At 42.2% G+C, this 21259-nt stretch overlaps 1 non-coding gene across 1 annotated transcript; it reads right to left on the minus strand.

Moving 5' to 3' along the window:
- Window positions 1-16205: 16205 nt before the first annotated feature.
- On the minus strand, window positions 16206-16413 carry LOC118619512. The gene has a single exon (XR_004957272.1). It is a non-coding gene; the product is annotated as a small nucleolar RNA U3 (small nucleolar RNA).
- Between the last annotated feature and the right edge of the window lie 4846 nt (window positions 16414-21259).

Below are 21259 nucleotides of genomic sequence, written 5' to 3' on the forward strand. Positions count from 1 at the left end.
CACCTTGGCTCATTTTCCTCTGATCCTGACACCTACAACAAGGAGTTCCAATACTTCACTCAATCCTATGATCTTACCTGGCACGATCTTTCTGTCATCCTTACTTCCTCCCTCTCTGCACACGATTAGTGTCGGGTGTGGGCAACCGCCCAATAAGTAGCAGATGAGGCACATGCCCAGGACAATAACCTCCCTCTACGGGGAGAAGCAGTTTCCCCCAATGACCCAAATTGGAACTATCAAATTGGCCATGCTAATCATAGGGAACATGACCGTCTTATAGACTACCTTCTTCAGGCCTTAGAAAAACTAGCCAATAAGGCCATCAATTATGACAAAACCAAAGAAATCAAAGGCCCCAAAAAATCTGAGAGAATTCCTAGATTGACTCTCCTAGACCTTTCATAGATATACTCGTATGGACCCCACCACCCCAGTGGAGACCACCCTCCTTCATTCCCATTTTATCTCCCAATCTGCCCCTAACATTAGACGCAAACTCAAAAAACTTGAGGATGGGCCAAGATGCCTCAGAGAGAGCTCTTACATATTGCCTTTAAGGTCTTTAACCGGGAGAAAATGGAGAGGTAAGAGCAACAGAAAAGACAACAGGAGAACTACCTTATGCTAGAGAAGGCCCTTTAAGGGAACACTGGTCCAAGGGGCCAAGTCTCTAGGGGACAAACCTCCTCAGTCAAATCCTCCTGGCTCCTGCTTCAAATGCAAGCAAACAGGCCAATGGGCAAGACAGTGCCCAAACCCTCGCCACCCACTGGGGCCTTGCCCACACTGTCACCGCGAGGGCCACTGGGGAATTGATTGCCCTGAGAGCCAAAGGGCATTTGGGTCAACCGTCCCCAAATGCCCCACCTAGGACAGTAACAGACTTTCTAGGACTGGCGACAGAGGACTGAGAAGATCCTGGGACACCAGCCTCAGTACACATCACCAACAGTGAGCCCAAGGTAAACCTTCGCATAGCAGGAAAGGAAATCTCCTTCCTCATAGACGCTGGGGCCACCTTCTCCACCCTCCCAGAATTTAATGGCCCTCTCAGCTCTTAAACCTTCATAGTGGGAGTCTTGGGTCAGCGCTCCTGTCCCCTTATTACTCCTCCTATAACTTGTATCTTAGATGGAACCTCATTTACACATCAATTTCTAGTCATGCCTCAATGTCCGACCCCCTTCTGGGACGGGACATCTTAAGCAAATTCCATACTACCCTCCAACTCTTCCCTCCAAAGATACTTACAACCCTATCTCAAAGTATTAAAATATTCTGCTTGCTGCATGACAGCCACATCCCCAATTCCTCCGATTCCTCTGCTTTCTTTCCCATTTCCCCGTTTATTGTTAATCCTCAGGTCTGGGACACTAGCCAGCCCTCCATAGCAACTCACCAGACCCCCATCAAAATATCCCGTAAAGACATCTCTCTCTTTCCTAATGTACCCCAGTACCCCATTTCTTGAAAACATCTACAGGGCCTAAAACCCCTCATCTCCCTGCTTCTTTCTCTTGCCTTCTTCACATCTCTTCCTTTGACCTCAAGGCCTGAACCCTATGTTTGTAGGTTCTTTCTTAATATATCCTCCACCCAGCCTCTTTACCAAATAGTCGCCTCCACAGACTGCCCCCTCACTGGCTGCTCATCAACCATCACAATTACTCCCAACTCTGACAAAACACAACCATTCAAAGGAATGGAGCTTTGGCCCCCTCTTCCATATACTTCGCCCTCCAGAACAGCTATATACTAGCCGCCACATGTTCTAAAAGAGACAACAGACATATAAAAACACCCACCGGCCCCTGGACTTTCTCCATTTCTGACCCCTGAGACTATAAATGGGAATGAGGCCAAAAAGGAACCCTTATCAAGGGATGGACCAAATATCACATAATCATCGGCTGGAAATATGTCCCGCAAAAAACATCCTTTCAGAAACTAGAAGACCTCACCCACAAAATTTTAGCCCAGAAAACTTTCCTAACTGAACACCTTTCTAACAAACAAACCCCATTTTTATGGCTAAATCTAATAAAAAAGGGAGTCCAAATTCTAAACCTAACCCAGGAAATCGAGACCTCTCAATGCTTCCTTTGTGCCTTCCTGGATCGACCACCAATGGCTGCAATCACACTCTCATACCCTCTCAACATTTCTAAAATCCATCTCGCCTCCTCATTTTCCCTAGACCACGTGCCCTTATTCACCCCAAATAACACCTATAATAAATCTATGCTACTATAAAGACATCTCCCACCCGACATGCAATCAAACTCATGAAATTACCTCTGACTTCACAAGTCCCAGGGGAACTTTTTTTTGGTGTAACCACACTCTAACCAGCCACATCGACATCATCTCTCCGGGCCCATGTATCCTGGAAATTCTTGCCCCACAGCTTCTATATTACACTGAGGATGAGGTAGCTGGAATCCTTCAAACTCCCCACCAGAAGCGGACTATTTTCCTCCCATTTCTTGTAGGCCTCACCTTTTTCACCTCAGTAGCAGCCCTAGAAATTGGGGGGACTGGATTCAGACACAGCTGTAAAATGACCGAACAAATCCAGGCTGATTTAGAACGAGGTTAAGAACTCAGCAGCCTCTCTAGCCTCCCTACAACGACAACTCACCTCCCTAGCAGAATCTGCCCTCCAAAACTGATGGGCCCTGGACCTCCTCACTGCTGAGAAAGGAATTACCTGTCTTTTCCTCCAAGAAAAATGCTGCTACTATATCAACGAATCAGGTATAGTAGAGGAAAATATTAACTGTCTCCGAATACTCCAGGAGAGGCTCCGCAATCGCAGGCCCGAGGAAGCATCACCATGAAGCCAATGGTGGTCAAACCCCCTCTTTAACATCCTTCTCCCACTTATAACTCCACTAATAATAATTTCTCTCCTCTTACTGCTTCTCCCATATTTTCTGAAATTTCTACATGCATGGTGACCAAACTCCCCAGGGTCGCCCACCACCAATTACTACTCCAAACTTACACCCCACTACTCCAGATTGACCCCCCAGGAGGAGCAACCCATAGGGAGAACAGCAGGAAGTAGCTACAGAAGAACACTCTTGCCCTAGAGGCCCTCCCTAGGGTCAACCCAAAGTTCCAATCAAACTTTTTTTCCAACTTATATTTACTAAGAGTTGGAAAATGTTAGCTCTTAACTTCCATATTACTGCCCTAAACCTCTCATTCCAAGAAACCAAAACCCATCACTCTTATCTTTAAACTTTCCCTAAGCTTCTCATTCCAGAAAACCAAAACCCATCACTCCAGTCAGGCAGAACGGAATGATGGAACCACCCTAACCCACCCCAAACTGCAAATGGTTGCTCAACAAGAAAAACAAGTTTTAGGAGACCCCAACCCCCAACCAATCAAGAATTTGGGAGACCCCAGGCCTGACCAATCAAAGACGACTACATCTCCTCAGTTGAACGACCCCCCTTCCCCAGCCCTAAATTTAAAAATCCCTAGTCTGTGCAAGCCTGTTGCCACTATCTCCTTAGAGGCAGTCCAGCAGGCTAATTCCCAATAAACCTGCACTTCTGGAGACCCTGCACCACCTCATCCCACCTTGTTCCACCTTGTTCTGCCTCGTTCCGCCTCATTCTTACAATAAGTGAGAACATATAAGGAAAAAAACATATTTTTAGATTAACAACAATTATAATAATGCATGTAAAGGTTTCTTTGGTTGGTTGGGATGCTTGTTTCCCTCAGATTCTTCCTTGTCTAGTATCAGATATATTCTGTTTCTAATTGGTGTTACTTCTTGAATGCTGTCACTCTTGTTCCTGGTGTATAAATGTTACACTAAATGCAGAAAAACAATCTTAAGATAAGCAGCAAAAATACTTAAATCATGGTAGCTCAAACATTAGTAATGATCCAGAATATTTTTTAACAGGACATATAGGATGTGACTGCCTCCCATTCACCTGCCTCTTTCTTTTGAATAATAGTAATTCGACCTTGAATGCTATCTAAGGTTATGGTCTTGCCCCATTCCAGGCAGTCCACCCTGTTCAGCAAGACAAATGCTGACTTTGAGACTTCCTAGGAATGAGCCTTCCTAGCACCATGGGACTGTTATTCAACCAAAAGGTTTGCCATCAATGCATCCTTTGGATTGATATATGACCAAAAGGGGGACATGTGGATGAAAAGGAGCCACATACTAAATCTAATAAGCTCAGGGGAGGTCTTCGGGGTGGATTTACAAACTCAGAGACCTAAAGTAACCACATAGGATGTCTGAAATGAAAACTTTTTAACTAAAAGCAGTTCAGGTGGGGAGTTATGCCCTAGGCTAGAATCTTATTTGACAAAAGTCAACCTTGACCTCAACTAAGCCTGTCTATTGTCTTTTGCATCTGCAGTAAAATACCTTTGGAATGTTAAAGTAACTTCTCTTTTTCCAGACCCCTCAGGACACAAAAACCACACTGGAGCAGAGACTACAAATCCCCTCATTGTTATTTTTATCATCTTAATTGTTGACTGTTAACTATTCCATACCCAGCTATGTAAAAAAATGTATATGTCTATCATTTTACTTTTTGTCCAATCCCAGAGATTTCCCTGCTTTGCTTTCTCCTGCCTCCCTAATCTATCACCAATGGATTTATGTAACTCACTTCTACCTCCTCTTTTGATTGTAATGTATAAAATAAGGTGCAAAACTGTCCTCTGGAGCACTTTCTCAATTTATTGAGATTTTATTTTCTGGTAATTGCCAAATAAACTCATAAAAATTCTCTACAGGTTTGAACATTACTTACCTTGACAGGGAGAAGGCCTAAAAAAAAAAAAAAAAAACCTATCAAGCTCTAATATTAGCTTCCCAGTTGGCCAGATTTCTAATAAAAAATTATTAAATCTTTTCAACTATTGTGTCAGTTTTCAGCTGGGACAAACAGTAAATATTTTGTATTAAACAACTTCATGGTCTGGCCAGAGTGGCTCAGTGATTGAGCACAAAGAGGTCGCTCTTTCGATTGCCAGTCAAGGCACATGCCCAGGTTGTGGGCCCAATCACCAGTAAGGGGCATGCAGGAGGTGGCTAATAGTTCTTTTTCATTGATGTTTCTATCTCTTTCTCCTTTCCTCTCTCTAAAATCAATAAAGAGCCCTGGCCAGTTTTGCTCAGTGGTTAGAGCATTAGCCTGCGGTCCAGAGAGACTTGGGTTCAGTTCTTGCTAAGAGCACGTACCTCGGTTGCAGTTTGTCCCCGGCCCTGATTGGGTCGTGTGGGTGGCAACCACTCGATGTGTCCCTTTCACATCGATGTTTCTCTCTCTCTCTCTCCCTCCCACTCTATCTGAACAAAATATCGAAAAATGTCCTCGGGTGAGGATAAAAATAAATAAATTTAAAAATAAAAAAATAATAAAAAATGAAATCAATAAAAAAAATTAATTTAAATTTTTTTTAAGTAACCCCATGGAGCCGAGAAGGTGCAAAGGTTATAACCTTCTGAAGATCCAGAGTCACTCCCAAAGATTGCCAAAAGCCTTTTGGTGAAGTATCAACTTGTGGATCTGACAATAAACCAGAAAACATGCAACAGGAACAAAGTTTTCTCAATTAGAATATCATAATGTGGCAGGATCTAGGAAAATTCCTGGGCAAGTGGAATGGAGAAATTAAGACAAGAAAAACAAGACCAAACAGTTTGAGCAGATTACAGCCAGCTTATGAATTTCAAGACCTTATCTTTCACAACCAAGGACACTTGAGAGCAAATGGTTAGTATCTCCCCTCTCTAATCAGAGAATAAATAGCTTAAATCACCCTGGCCTGGGACAATAGAAAACAAAGACCCAATTAGTGCAATTTGTGACAGCTAAACCCAAGGACAGATGAAGTCCGGGAATAAATAACAAAAACTCCAAAAGCATTTGCATGGCATCACTTGAGGGGGAATGTGGCAGGATAAATAGCTGATAGGACAGGAGCAAAAAGGGGAGTTTATCTTATCCACTGAACAAAAAGTCAGCAGTCTTTCCCTGGCCAGTTTGGTTCAGCCATTGGAGCATCAGCCTGTGGACCAGGGAGTACTGGATTCAGTTCCCGCTAGAGGCACGTACTAAAAAAACAAAACAAAACAAAAATGCCAGCAGTCTTGGGACTTGTTAAGATAAAATCGCCAGGTATTCTGATAAATTCTGGGAAAAGCCATAGATGGGCACCTTAAAATCTAGTCTATCCTGCAAGTGAACCTTAAAACCTATAGGAGGAAAATGTATAAAACCCTTGAACTGCCCTGGCCGGTTTGGCTCAGCGGTTAGAGCATTGGCCTGCGGTCTGGAGAGACCCGGGTTCGGTTCCCGCTAAGGGCACGTACTTCGGTTGCAGTTTGTCCCCGGCCCTGGTCGGTCGTGTGGGTGGCAGCCACTCGATGTGTCCCTTTCACGTCGATGTTTCTCTCTCTCTCTCTCTCCCTCCCACTCTATCTGTACAAAAATTGCAAAAATGTCCTCGGGTGAGGATAAAAAAAAAATTATAAAAAAAAAAAAAATAAGACCCTTGAACTCACACCAGCTGTTGTGCTCAGACTAGCTGAGTTGCCTGTTTGTGCTTTATGCCAAGTGTAATCTTAATTCACTTGCTTAATAAATTAGTTTGCTTTGCTTCAAGACTACTTTATGTCACTTGTCTGAATTCTTTCTTTTTTTTTTTTTTTATCCTCACCCAAGGACATTTTTCCACTTTTTGTTCAGGTAGAGTGGGAGGGAGAGAGAGGAACAGAGAGAGAGAGAGAAACATCGACGTGAAAGGAACACATCGAGTGGCTGCCACCCGCACAACCGATCAGGGCCGGGGACAAACTGCAACCGAGGCACGTGCCCTTAGCGGGAACCGAACCCGGGTCTCTCAGGACTGCAGGCCGACGCTCTAACCGCTGAGCCAAACCGGCCAGGGCTGAATTCTTTCTTGTGAGTGTGACAAGAGCTGAGAATCAAGCCCCCTTCAACTTGAGTGGCTCTCCAGTAACAATAACATTTTACTGTGTTTGGAGATGGGGGGGATGGCTGTACATGTTATATGGAGCTTAACGCATTACAGTTGAATCAGTTGTTAAGCGGAAAAAAAGCCCAAGCTGACAGACTGCATGTCTCAGGCAAGCAGAAAGCCAATCCAAGTTCTTGAGAAAAGCAATAAGGAAATAGCTTATCCCTGGCAGAGAAAGTATTAACTAATTGGTCTGGAGTTGGAAAGGAAAAGAAAATGTAAAATTTTATTTCCATCTCTCATTGGCCTCAGGGGTAATCCATCTAGAAAAACTTTTGAGGATCCTCCCTGGATCAAGACATTTTTTTTTTTTATCCTCACCCGAGAATATTTTTCCATTTTTTGTACAGATAGAGTGGGAGGGAGAGAGAGGAAGGGAGAGAGAGTGAGAAACATCGACGTGAAGGGACACATCGAGTGGCTGCCACCCACACTGCCAACCAGGGCCGGGGACAAACTGCAACCGAAGTACGTGCCCTTAGCGGGAACCGAACCCGGGTCTCTGCGGACCCCAGGCCGACGCTCTAACCGCTGAGCAAAACTGTCCAGGGCAAGACATTTTTTTTTTTATTGTGGCTCTTAAATTAGCCTCTGACCTAGTGAAAGATACCTGAAAAGGTCTGCCTGTAGCTTCAGGTGGTTTCATTTTAAGAAGGTACCTAACTGTTTCTAGTATTGTATTTTCAGAGTGGAAAGGCAGTTGAGAAAAGGGATTATTAGAATGAGTACTCAAATAAAGGCAGGGAGAAGCAGTGGAAATTTTGTCAGTCTTACATGCCAGTTTTATTTTATTTAAAAAATTTTTTTTCTTTATTGTTATTAGAGAGAGAGAGAAAGGGAGAGGGAGAGAGAGATAGAAACATCAATGAGAGAGAACAACTGGCTGCCTCCTGCATGCCCCACACTGGCGATCAAGCCCACAACCTGGGCATGTGCCCTGACTGGGAATCGAACTGGCAGCCTCTTCGTGCATGGGTCAATGGTCAACCAGTGAGCTACACCGGCCAGGCTACATGCCAGTTTTATAGTCTTAAGTTTTAGAAACCTTTTATTTCTTTAATTTTTTAAAATAGAGAGGAAAGAAGACAAAGAGAAACATTGATGTGAGAGAAAAACAACCATCAGCTGCCTCCTGTATGCCCCCTACTGAAGATGAAGCCGCAATCTGTGCATGTGCCCTGACTGGGAATCAAACCAGGACCTCTCAGTCAATAGGACCTTTAATCCACTGAGCCACACCAGCTGGACTATTTCTTTAATTTTTTATAATTTTTATTTATTAATTTTTAACTTATTTTTGTTACAGATGTTTCTCCTTTTTCCCTGAAGATGCCCTCCTTCTTACTCCATCCCCCACCAAACTGTTGTCTATGTACATGTATATAAGTTCTTAGGTTTATTTCATGCACACACACACACCCCGAACTCCCCTCTTCTGAGATTTGTCAGCCTGACAGTACTCTTTTCTATGTCTCTGGGTCTCTTTTGTTCATCAGCTTATTTTTGTTCATTATATTACACAAATAAGTGATATCATGTGGTATTTGTCTTTCTCTGATTGGCTTACTGTATTTCGCTTAGCATGATACTCTCCAGTTCCCTTTATGTCCTCTTTTTTTCTTTATTCTCACCTGAGAACACTTATCCATTTTTTGTTCAGATAGAGTGGGAGGGAGAGAGAGAGAGAAACATCAATGTGAAAGGGACACAGAGTGGCTGCCACCCGCACAACTCAACCAGGGCCAGGGACAAACTGCAAATGAGGTACGCGCCCTTAGCGGGAACTTAACCCAGGTCTCTCTGGACCGCAGGCCAACTCTCTAACCACTGAGCAAAACTGTCCAGAGCCCCTTTATGTCCTCTTAAAGGATAAGAGATCTTTTTTTCTTACAGCTGCATAATGTTCCACTGTGTATATGTACCACAGCTTTTTTACTCACTCATCTATTGATGGACACTTGGGCTGTTTCCAGATTTTAGTAATTGTAAATAGTGCTGCTATGCACATAGAGGTACATATATTCTTTCTTTTCTTTTTAATCCTCACCAGAGTACATTTTTTCATATTTTGTTCAGATAGAGTGGGAGGGAAAGAGAGAAACATCGATGTGAAAGGGACACATCAAGTGGTTGCCACCCGCATGACCCAACCAGGGCCGGGGACAAACTGCAGCCAAGGTACATGCCCTTAGCAGGAACCGAACCCAGGTCTCTCTGGACCGCAGGCCGATGCTCTAACCGCTGAACCATACAGGCCAGGGCCATATATTCTTTCTGATTGGTGTTTAGGCTTCTTGGGGAATATTCCTAGAAGTGGGATCACTGGGTGAAATGGCAGTTCAATTCTTAAATTTTTGAGTAAACACCATAGTGTTTCCCATAGTGCCTGTATAAGAATGCCGTTGATTTCTTGACGTTAATTTTGTATCCTGCTACTTTGCCAAATTCATTCATTAAATCGAGTAGATTTTTGATGGAATCTTTAGGGTTTCCTATGTACAACATTACATAATCTGCGAATAATGACAGTTTCACTTCCTCCTTTCCAATTTGGATACCTTTCATATTTCCTTCATGTCTAATTGCTGTGGCTAAGACTCCAGTACTATGTTAAATAAGAGTGGCAAAAGTGGGCATCCCTGTCTTGTTCCTGTTCTTAAGGGAAATTATTTTAGCTTTTGCCAATTGAGTATGATGTTGGCTGTAGGTTTTTCATAAATGACCTATATTATGTTGAGACATGATCTCTCTATTCCCACATTGCTGAGCGTTTTTATCAGAAACGGATGCTGGATTCTGACCATTGTTTTTTTAGTGTCTATTGGTCTATTGATATAATCATATGGTTTTTGTCTCTTTTTGTTTATGTGGTATATCACATTTATTGATTTGCAAATATTGTACCATCCTTGCATCCCTGGGATGAATCCCACTTGGTCATGGTGGATAATTTTTTTAATGTATTGCTGGATCCGATTTGCTTTAATTTTGTTAAGGATTTTGGCATCTATGTTCATCAGGGATATTAGCCTGTAGTTTTCTTTCTTTGTAGTATCTTTATCTGGTGTTGGAATTAGAATTATGCTGGCCTCATAAAATAAGTTTGGAAATCTTCCTTCTTCTTGAATTTTTTGGAATATTTTGTGGAGAATGGGTGTTAGTTTTTTGAATGCTTGTTAAAACTCCCCTTTGAAGTCGCCTGGGCTTTTGTTTGCTGGGAAATTCTTGATTATATCTTCAATTTCCTTATTTGTTATTGTTCTGTTCAAGTTTTCTATCTCTTCCCTGTTCAGTTTTGGGAAATAATGTGATTCTAGAAATTTGTTCATTTTGCCTAGATTGTCCAATTTGTTGATGTATAATTGTTCATAGTATTTTTTAATAATCCTTTGTATATCTGTGGTTTCAGATGTCACTTCTCTTTCTTTTGTGATTTTGTGTATTTGGATCTTCTCTCTTTGTTTCTTGATGAGTCTAGCTAAGGGTCCATCAATCTTGTTTATCTTTTCAAAGAACCAGCTCTATGTTTCATTGATCTTTTGAATTGTTTTTTTAGTCTCTGTGTTGTTTATTTCAGCTCTGATCTTCACTATTTCTTTCCTTCTACTTGTTCTGGGGTTTTCTTTTTGTTTGCTTTCTACATCTTTAAGTTATGAGGTTAAATAGTCAATTAGAAATTTTTCTTGTTTCTTGAGGTGGGCCTGTAGTACTATGAACTTCCCTCTCAGGACTGCTTTCTCTGTGCCCTATAGATTTTGTGTTGTTTTGTGTTCATTTTCATTGGTTTCCAGGAAGCTTTTAATTTCTTCTTTGATCTCCTTGATAATCCATTTCTTGTTTAATAACATGCTATTAAGCCTCCATGTGTTTGAATTTTTTTTAGTGTTTCTGTTTTATTTGAATTTTAATTTCATGCCATTGTGATCTGAGATGATGCTTGATATGATTTCAATCTTCTTGAACTTGTAGAGACTTAGTTTGTGTCCTAACATGTGGTCTATCTTTGAGAATGTTCCATGTACACTTGAGAGAAGTATGTAAATTCTGCAGTTTTGAGGCATAATTCTCTGTAGATATCTATTAAATCCATTTGACCTAGTGCATCATTTAGAGTCTCTGTTTCCTTGTTAATTTTTTTGTCTAGAGGATCTATCCAGTGATGTCAGTGGGGTGTTGAAGTCCTCTGCTATGATTGTGTTGCTCTCAATTTCTCCTTTGAAGTTATCCAGAAGTTTTTAAATATATTTTGGTGCTCCTATATTGGGTGCATATATGTTTACCAAGGTTATATCTTCCTGTTGGATAGATCCTTTCAATATTATATTGTGGCCTTCTTTGTCTCTAGTTATGGCCTTCATTCTGTAGTCTATTTTAAGGGATATGAGTATTGCTACTCACATGAGCTCTTTTTTCCTTTCCATTTGCTTGGAAGATTTTTTTCCATTCCTTCACTTTCAACCTATGTGAGTCTTTTGTTGTAAGGTGGGTCTCTTATAAACAACATATATATGAGTAATGCTTTCTTATCCAATAAGCTACTCTGTGTCTTTTGATCAGAGCATTTAATCCATTTACATTTAAGGTTATTATTGATATGTACTTATTTATTGCCATTTTTGTTTATTGTAGTTATATTATTATTCTACTATTTCATCTACAAATTACAGCAGTCCTTTTAATATTTCTTGCAGTGCTGGTTTGGTGCTAATATATTTTCTCTGTTATTTCTGTGCCTGGGGAGCTCTTTATTTCACCTTCTATTTTGACTAATAGCCTTGCTGGATAGAGTAGTCTTAGATTCAGATCCTTGTTTTTAATTTATTTGATTACTTCATGCCATTCCCTTCTGGCCTGTAGTGTTTCTGTTGAGAAGTCAGCTGTTATACTTATGGGCCTTCCTTTGTAGTTAGCCTGTTGCTTATCTCTTGTTGCTTTTAGAATTCTCTCTTTGTCTTTAATTTTTGGCATTTTAATCATTATGTGTCTTGGTGTGGGTCTCTTTGGGTTCTTGTTACTTGGGGCTCTCTGAGCTTCTTGAACTTTTTCCTTCACTAAGTTAGGGAAGTTTTCTGTCACTATTTCTTTTTTCTTTTTTTGTGGTATGTGCCCCTATTGGAACTAAACCCAGGCTGATGCTCAACCACTGAGCCAAACTGGCCAGAACTGTCACTATTTCTTCAAATATATTCTCTAACCCTTGCTCATTTTCTTATTCTTCTGGAACTCGTGTGGATATTGTTACATTTCATATTGTCCCACAGTTCTCTTAGGCTGTCTTTCTGTGTTTTTTTAAATTGTTTTTTCTTTTTGATTCTCTGATTGGGTGATTTTTTTCTATCTTGTCTTCTAATTCACCGATCCGATCCTTGGCCACCTCTACTCTGTTTCTTATTTTTTGCAATGTGTTCTTTATTTCTGCCATGTTATTCTTCATTTCCAATTGGTTGGTTTTTAATGCTTGTATATTTTCACTCATGCTGTTGAGCTTCCTCATGATTATTACTCTGAACTCACCCTTTGATATCTTGCTCAATTCTCTTTCATTTATTTCATCTTCTGTCCAACTATTTTGTTCTTTCGTTTGGGATTTGTTTCTTTGTTTCACCATTTTGGCTATGTCAGTGGGTTTTGGAGCCTGCTGAATTTTTCCTGTATGTGTTGGTATTCTGCTGGTTGTAGCTCCCTCTACAGGGTTTGGATGAGTGTGAGAGGACCCATGTTAAACGCCACTGTCAAGTCTTACTTTCCTGGGTAGATTTTTTTTAATCCTCACCTGAGGATATTTTTGCATTTATCTTCAGCTAGAGCTTGGGGGGTGGGGGAGTAGAAGGGGAAAAAGAAAGAGAGAAACATTGATGTGAGAGACACATCGACTGGTTGCCACCCACATGACCCCAACCAGGGCCGGGGATAAATTGCAACCAAGGTACATGCCCTTAGCAGGAACCGAACCCAGGACTCTCTGGTTCACAGGTTGACACTCTAACCACTGAACCAAACTGGCCAGGGCTTTCTGTATAGATTTGCAAACCTAGGAAAGATTTTGTTATCCTCTAGTTATTTTCCTGGAGGCTATTAGTCTCAGTTACTTGATGAGCCTTGGGTTGTAGCCTGTTATAACCCAGTAATTCTCCATCTGCTAGAAGAAGGAACCTCTCCTGGGTTCCTTGAACCCGAGTTGTTTTTGCAAAAATTCTTGAAGAGGAAGGTATGCATCAGCCATGACCAAACGGGTATTGACCATGAGTTTAACTAATCAGGAGATGCCAGGCGGGGCAATGAGACATTCAAGGCTAGGGTCTAGTAAATGTTAAGAAATATAAAATAAACAACTTGTACAGCTACTAACTGCTGATATCTGCTTCTGTACACGTAGCTTGCTTGCTCTGTTAAACTCTTGAGTAACCCCCGTCCTATATAAGCAACCCTCCCCCTGAGCTCGGGGCTGCAGTTCTCCTCTGTGTAGGTTGGCTGCAGTCCCTGCGCAGGTAATAAAGCTCCTAATATTCAAAATTACTTTGTGTCCGAGTGAGGTTGATTCTCCTGGGTTACAACAGCCTCAACTGAATGAAAAAATCCCTCAGGTGTTCAGGATAAGAGTATTTCCAGAGGGTGGGGCAGATGCTTGCTGGCTATTAATAAGCCTCAATTTGCATTTCTTTGGCCTGGCTGGGAGTTTTTATTCTTGGGGAGGGGGGCTATTTCTTCTACCTCGGTCTATGGGAAGGGGCTCTTTGAGTAAGATGGCTACTGTCCCGTGAAGGAATGATTCAGCAAAAAACCTCCCACTCCTGTCCCAGCTCTCCCAGCTCTCCCAGCTCCCAAGTCTCTCTACACAGTTCCCATTTAGTCTCCCCTCCCTCTACCAGAGCCCAAGGTGAGTGGCTATAGGTAATTTAGTGCTCTATCCCAGTCCTCTGTGCTATGGAGCCAGCTTGGGATTTTAACCTCAAGGAAGTTGTCTCAGCTAAAACAGCTGCTGTCCATGGGCTCCCTGCCTGCCCTCTTGCACCTCCACAGTTTCTACCAGGCTCAATTTTGTGTCTTCTTTCTGATTGCAGTTATAAGGGTCCTGTTCAACTTCTTTTCTGTTGTTTTTTCCTGATAATTTGTCTTTATTTTAGTTGTAATTCCAGTTTGATTCTGGGAGATGGTCTGTGTAGCTTCCATTCATTCCACTGCCATTTTGGAATCCCAGCTTCTTAATACAAAGATGCCATGCTTTATAGCATCTTTTATTCTTGCAACAAATATTAATACTATATCTACCCTGCTTTGTGACCCTGGGAAAGGCACTTGACTTGTCTGTTCCCTGGTTTCCTCCACTTTAAGTTGAAGACAGCTATTTCAGTAGCATTGGTATAGGAATGAAATAATATTTAACTGTGTCAAAGAGTCCCTGGAACATAGGAAATGCCATCTTATTTAATTTTTTATGAGCTTCTTCTATGCATTTTTCAATGAAGTTACTTTAGAATTTTGAAACCTTTTGTAAGCTTCTGCATGGCAGTTAAGAAAGGTATCTCTTGCCCAGCCAGTGTGGCTCAGTGAATTTTGTGTTGTCCCATGGACTGAGAGGTCCTGATTTGATTCCCGGTCAGGGTACATGCCTGGGTTGTAGGCTCAATCCCCAGCGGGGGGCATGAAGAAGGTGGCCAATCAATGTTCCTCTCTCACATCAATGTTTCTATTTCTCTCTCCCTTCCTGTCTCTCTAAAACAACCAATAAAAACATATTTAAAAAATAAATAAAGACAGCTATCTCATCTGGCCAAGCAACTCTAGGCTGTCTCCAGCAAGATTTTACCTCTTTTGCAAATATGTGCAACTTTCAGGACTGTAGTTCTTAAACATAAAATAAGTAGGTATGCCAGAAGCTGTCACACTCAATTTTTTGGATATAAAGAATCCTGTTTTGTGCTCACTTTGACAGTACTTATACTAAAATTGAAATGATACATAGAAAATTAGCATGCTCCTGACCCCCATAATAGAATTCCGTTTCTTAGTCTTTACATAGGGCCTCCTGCTCTACACAGTCCAGCTCAAATTAGACCCAGTCTGATATCAGCCCAAGTTGTTTTTCAATTTAATCCAGGTCTTTTTTCTTTTTTAATCCTCACCCAAGGATATTTTTTTCTTTGATTTCAGAGGGAGTGGAAAAGAGGGAGGGAGGGGAATTGGGAGGGGAGGAAGAAGAGAGAGACAGAGAGAGAGATGTGAGGGAAAAATATCAATTTGTGCCTTCTTCATGCACCCTGACTGGGGCTGGGGATCCAACCTGCAACCTAGGTACATGCCCTGACTGGGAATTAAACTTACAAATGTCTGGTGCACAGGAGGAAGATCTAACCCACTGAGCCACACTAACTGGGCCCCAGTTTATTTCTTGAATCAAAATCAGACTGGTTCTTTTTTTTTTATCCTCACTTGAGGACATTTTCCCATTTTTTGTTCATGTAGAGTGGGAGGAAGAGAGAGAGAGAGAGAGAGAGAGAGAGAGAGAGAGAGAGAGAGAAACATCGACGTGAAAGGGCCACATCGAGTGGCTGCTTTCCACACGACCCAACCAGGGTCGGGGACAAACTGCAACCAAGGTATGTGCCCTTAGCGGGAACCGAACCCAGGTTTCTTCTGACCGCAAGCCGACGCTCAGTCTTGTTCTTAAGTGGAACCTAGTCCAACTCCAGCAGTAACGGACAATTCTCATAGAACCTTAAATTGGGAAAAGGATTAAATCCACAAGAATTGAGATAACCAAATGATTCCAAACAAAATTAAGAGCTACAACTGCCATCAGTTTTCAACATGGAATCTACATGCTGATTCCAAAAACAAAAAATTGCAGGCTAAACTGTTAGCAGTTCCCACTATGGAATCCAGAAACAGAGCTCAAGGTTGGGGTTTCCACCCAGCAATTGCAGTCTGAAAGTCTAGGGACTTGGCTCCTGGTAGACCATCTGCAAGCTTAATTGGCTTTGGACAGGATTCTTTACCCACACATTTAGCTCTTAGTAGAATTTCTGCCAATTCAAGCTAATCTGCCCTGTAAAGGAAAGCCAATTTATATCAGGACATTAAACACAAAGAGAACAGAACTCAAACAAAGAGGGACTGACTTACTTAGAGCCTCTTTTTAAATTTTATTTTACTTTATTTTTTTTTTTACCACTCAGACCACATTCTCTCCTTTCCAAACAAGGTGATAAAAAGAATGATCCTCAATGGCAAATGGTAGATACAAAAGCAACACCAAGAGCTGGCTTCACACTCAGAAGAGAATGCTGTATCTCCTTGTGGTTTCAGGTGCTCTACACATTCAGTAAAATTTCTTTAGTAACAAACTATAGAAATAAACCCTGAAAGGTTAGTATTCCAAGGGCCCTCTTAAACAGCAAGAAAGACAGTGAACTCAGAGTGGGGTTTATGAGTGCCACGTCTGTGTTTCTCATTGTCCCCAAATGGTGTCTGAAGTTTGCTTTGGTTCCACCTCAGACACCAGATCTGTTTAAAAAGCCCAAATCTACCAAATACATTTGATGATCAAATTGGCTTTATTAAATGATTTATGAATCAGGTAGCATCCCACCTAGCAACTAGAAGGATGGCCCTGGCCAGTTTGGCTCAGTGGTTGGAGCGTCGGCCCATGGACCTGAGAGTCCCAGGTTCGATTCTTGCAAAGGGCATGTACCTTGGTTGCAGTTTGTCCCTGGCCCCGGTTGGGGTCATGTGGGTGGCAACTACTCGATGTGTCTCTCTCACATCGATGTTTCTCTCTCTCTCTCTCCCTCTCTCTCTCCCTCCCGCTCTATCTAAAGATATGCAAAGATGTCCTCGGGTGACGATTAAAAATTAAAAAAGATAGCCCTGGCCAGTTTGGCTCAGGGGTTAGAGCATCGGCTTGCAGTCCAGAGAGACCCAGGTTCGGTTCCTGCTAAGGGCGCATATCTCCGTTGCAGTTTGTACCCGGCCCTGATTGGTCATGTGGGTGGCAGCCACTTGATGTGTCCCTTTCACGTCGATGTTTCTCTCTCTCTCTCTCTCCCTCCCTCCCACTCTATTTGAACAAAAAATGGAAAAAATGTCTTTGGGTGAGGATTGAAAAAATAAAAAAGAAGGGTGTTCCAAGGGGTTGTACCAAACATAAGTTTTTATAGAAAAGAAGGGTGAGGCAAGGAAGCTATTAGCAAAGGAATGGAAAACATTATTTTGGGTCCTGAAAATCTTTTTTTTTTTTTTTAAATGTATCTTTATTGTTGAATGTATTACAGATGACCCCTTTTTTTCTCCATTTGCCTTTTCCTCCCCAATCCCACCCCCTCCTGCCTTTTCTACCTTATTGTTTGTGTCCATTGGTTATGCATATATGCATAGAAGTCCTTTGGTTTATTTCAATCTACCCTCCTCCCCCTCTTCCCTTTGAGGTTCATCAGTCTAACAACCAATTTATACATCTTTTTTTTCCTTTCTTTTTTTTATCCTCACCCGAGGACATTTTTCCATTTTTTGTTCGGATAGAGTGGGAGGGAGGAAGAGAGAGAGAGAGAGAGCGAGAGAGAGAGAGAAACATCGATGTGAAAGGGACACATTAAGTGGGTGCCACCCACATGACCAACCAGGGCCGGGGACAAACTGCAACCAAGGTATATGCCCTTAGCAGGAACCAAACCCGGGTGTCTCTGGACTACAGGCCAACTCTCTAACCCTGAGCCAAACTGGCCAGGGCCAATTTATACATCTTAATCCCTTTGTCTTTTTCACCCATTTCCCCAGCCCCCTCCCTATTGGCAAGCAATGAAAAGTCCTCTATATCTATGAATCTGTTTCTGTTCTGCTTGCTCATTTTGTTTGTAGATTCAATTGTTGATAGATATGTATTTATTGCCATTTTATTGTTCATATTTTTGTTCTTCTTCTTCTACAAGATGACCCTTCAACATTTTATATACTACTGGTTGGGTGGTGATGAACTCCTTTAGCTTTTTTTTTTTTTGTCTGGGAAACTCTTTATATGTCCATCGATTCTAAATGATAGCTTTGCATGATAGAGTACTCTTGATTGTAGGTCATTGCTTTTCATCACTTTGAATATCTCTTGCCACTTCTTGATGGCCTGCAAACTCTCGTTTAAAAAATCAGCTGACAGACTTTTTTTTTTCTTTATTGATTGTAGAGAGAGAGAGGGAGAGATAGGAACATTGATGAGAGAGAACATTGATTGGCCACCCTCTGCATGCCCCCCACTGGGAATTGAGCCCACAATCTGTACATGTGACCTGGCCAGGAATCGAACAGGTGACCTCTTGGTGCATGTGTTGACACTCAACCACTGAGCCACATTGGCTAGACCTGGATGACAGTCTTATGGGAGCTCCTTGTAGGTAACTAATTGCTTTTCTCTTGCTGCTTTTAAGATTCTCTCTTTGTCTTTAACCTTTTGCATTTTGATTATGACATGTCTTGGTGTGGACCTCTTCAGGTTCATCTTGTTTGGAACTTTCTGTGCTTCCTGGACTTGTATGCCTATTTCCCTCACCAAGTTAGGGAAGTTTTCTGTCATTATTTTTCTGTCATTTTTCTGTCATTAGTTTTCTGTCAAATAGGTTTACAATTTCTTGCTCTTTCTCTTCTCCTTCTGGCACCCCCATGATGCAAATGTTGGTATACTTGACATTGTCCCAGAGGCTCCTCACACTGTTCTCATTTTTTTTGGATTCTTTTTTCTTTTTGCTGTTCTGATTGGGTGTTTGTTTGCTTCCTTATATTCCAAATTGATAATTTGCTTCTTGGCTTCACATACTCTACTATTGATTCACTGTAAATTATTTTTTATTTCAGTTAGTGCATTCTTTATTTCTGACTGGTCCTTTTTTATGTTGTTGATATTCTCACTAAGTTACTTGGAGTTCTCCTTAAGTTCCTTGAAGGTCTCACTAAGTTCCTTGAAAGTCTCACTAAGTTTCTTGAGCATCCTTATAATCAGTGTTTTGAACTCTGCATCTGATTGATTGCTTACCTCCATTTTGTTTAGTTCTTTTCCTGGAATTTTGTTCTGTTCTTTCATTTGGGACATGTTTCTTTGGCTTCTCATTTTGGCTGCCTTCCTGTGTTTGTTTCTGTGTATCAGGTAGAGTTGCTATGTCTCCTAGGCTTCATAGGGTGGGCTATTATTGTAGGTTTCCTGTAGCATCCAGGCACACAGCCTCCCTGATCACCCCAGCTGTGCCCTTGAGGTGCACCCCTAGTGTGGACTGTACACCCTTCTGTTGTAATTGAGTCACACTGTAATTGAGGCAGAGCCACACTGACCACTGGCCTCTGATACCATTGGAGGATTAGCAGTGTAGGGGCCCAACACACAGAGCAAGACTTATTTCAGCAGGGCTCTGGTATCCACTGTGTCTACTCATTGAGTGTGTCACTGGTGGAGGTGGTTGGGTGGTAGTGCTTTGATGTGGTCTGAAGCTGTCCACTGTGTGAGTGTACTGGCTGTGAGGCAAGGTAAACCTCTGCCTATGTCTTACCTGGGGCCACCTGACATATGCTACAAAGTGATCTGCAAATGACTGCTTCTTGTGCTTGGCTTGGAGGTACCCAGGAAGAACCAAGTTGTGAATCAAGGCTGGCTGTTTCTAATGCCAGGCCTGGGGCCACTTAACAATAGGTATGGGTCTCAGTGAGACCAGATGTTGCTTGTTTGAGAGATTTTAGGAAAATCTGAAGCAGGATCCAAGACAGGTCAATCCTATGGTAAAGTCACTGGAAACAGCTTGGGTGAGCCTGAAAGTTGGGTGGAGCAGGGCCTCAGGGAATCACTAGGGTGGGGCAAACAGTGTGAGCCAGATTGCTGGAGTCCCAGATATGCCAGCTGTCTGCTGTGCCAGGGAAGGGCTCACCAAGGGAACAATGCCCTTCCACTGTAAGTCTATCCAGGAGAAAGCTGCCCCTCCAGCTCTCACCTCAATGTTGAACAATTCAGTTCTTCCCCAAATGTCTCTGGTGCCTTTCAAGATGCCTCCCCAAGGCTGGAGCCCAGAAGGAGTGAGTCCAAGTAAGTTAATGTGTGGGCCCTGTAACAGGAACTGTCTGGGGCCGAGCAGCCTCAGCCTCCCTCAGCCTCAATTCCTGCTCGTTTTATAGCCAGAAGTGATGGGGATTTCTCTTCTTGGCACTGGAACCCTGAGCTTGGGGGCCTAGTGTCAGAGGGGCACCCCTCACTCCTCAAGGAAGACCTTCATAGTCAAGGTACCCTCCTGTTTTTTATCTGCCATGCATGGGTGTGGAACCAGCCCATTTGCTCCTTTGCCCCTCCTACTAGTCTCCATGTAGCTTTTTTTTTCTTAATTTTATATTTTAATCCTCACCTGAAGATATTTTTCCATTTGTCTTCAGATAGAGTGGTAGCAAGAAAGAAGGAGAGAGAGAAACATCCACGTGAGTGGGGCACAGAGACTGGTTGCCTCCCTCAGGACCCTGACCAGGTTCCGGAATGAACTGCAACCACTGCAACAGAGGTACATGCCCTGGACAGGAACCAAACCCACGACTCGTTGTTTCATGGGTGGACACTCCACCACTGAGCCAAACTGTCCAGGGTGTGGCTTCATTTTTAATTTCATAGTTGTAGGACTTCCATTAAGCTCCATGTCAGGTGGTTCTGAATGATGGTTGTTCTGTAGTTTAGTTATAATTTTGATGTGATTGTGGGAGGAGGCAAGGCTTGGTTTAACTACACCACCATCTTGACCGGAAAACTTGGTCCTGAAAATCTTATTGTTTGGGAAAAAGAATTGGAAGGGTTTTTATTATGTAGACTACCTCTTCCTATGGGGGATAGAGAAGGCCCACTTGACAGTTTATCACATTAGTGTTGACCAGAAAATTCTAGACTGGTTAATTAAGATTATGTTTCTAGGAGAGATTGAAAGAGCAATTAGGTTGCGTATTAAGTCTACATTTTGTATCATGGACTTTAGCACAAGTGATGCCACTTTGGGTATATGGTTTTCTCTCTTTTTTTATTTTTATTTTTTCTTTATTGATTTTAGAGAGAGAGGAAGGGAGAGGTAGAAAGATAGAAACATTGATGAGAGAGCATCAATTGGCCACCTTCTGCATGCCCCTCATTGGGGATTGGACCCACAACCTCAGCATGTGCCTTGACTGGGTGAATCAGTGACCTCTTGGTGCATGGGTTGATGCTCAACCACTGAGCCACAAC

This window comes from Molossus molossus, unplaced genomic scaffold, assembly GCF_014108415.1.
Source record: "Molossus molossus isolate mMolMol1 unplaced genomic scaffold, mMolMol1.p scaffold_m16_p_6, whole genome shotgun sequence".
NCBI classification, from domain to species: domain Eukaryota; kingdom Metazoa; phylum Chordata; class Mammalia; order Chiroptera; family Molossidae; genus Molossus; species Molossus molossus.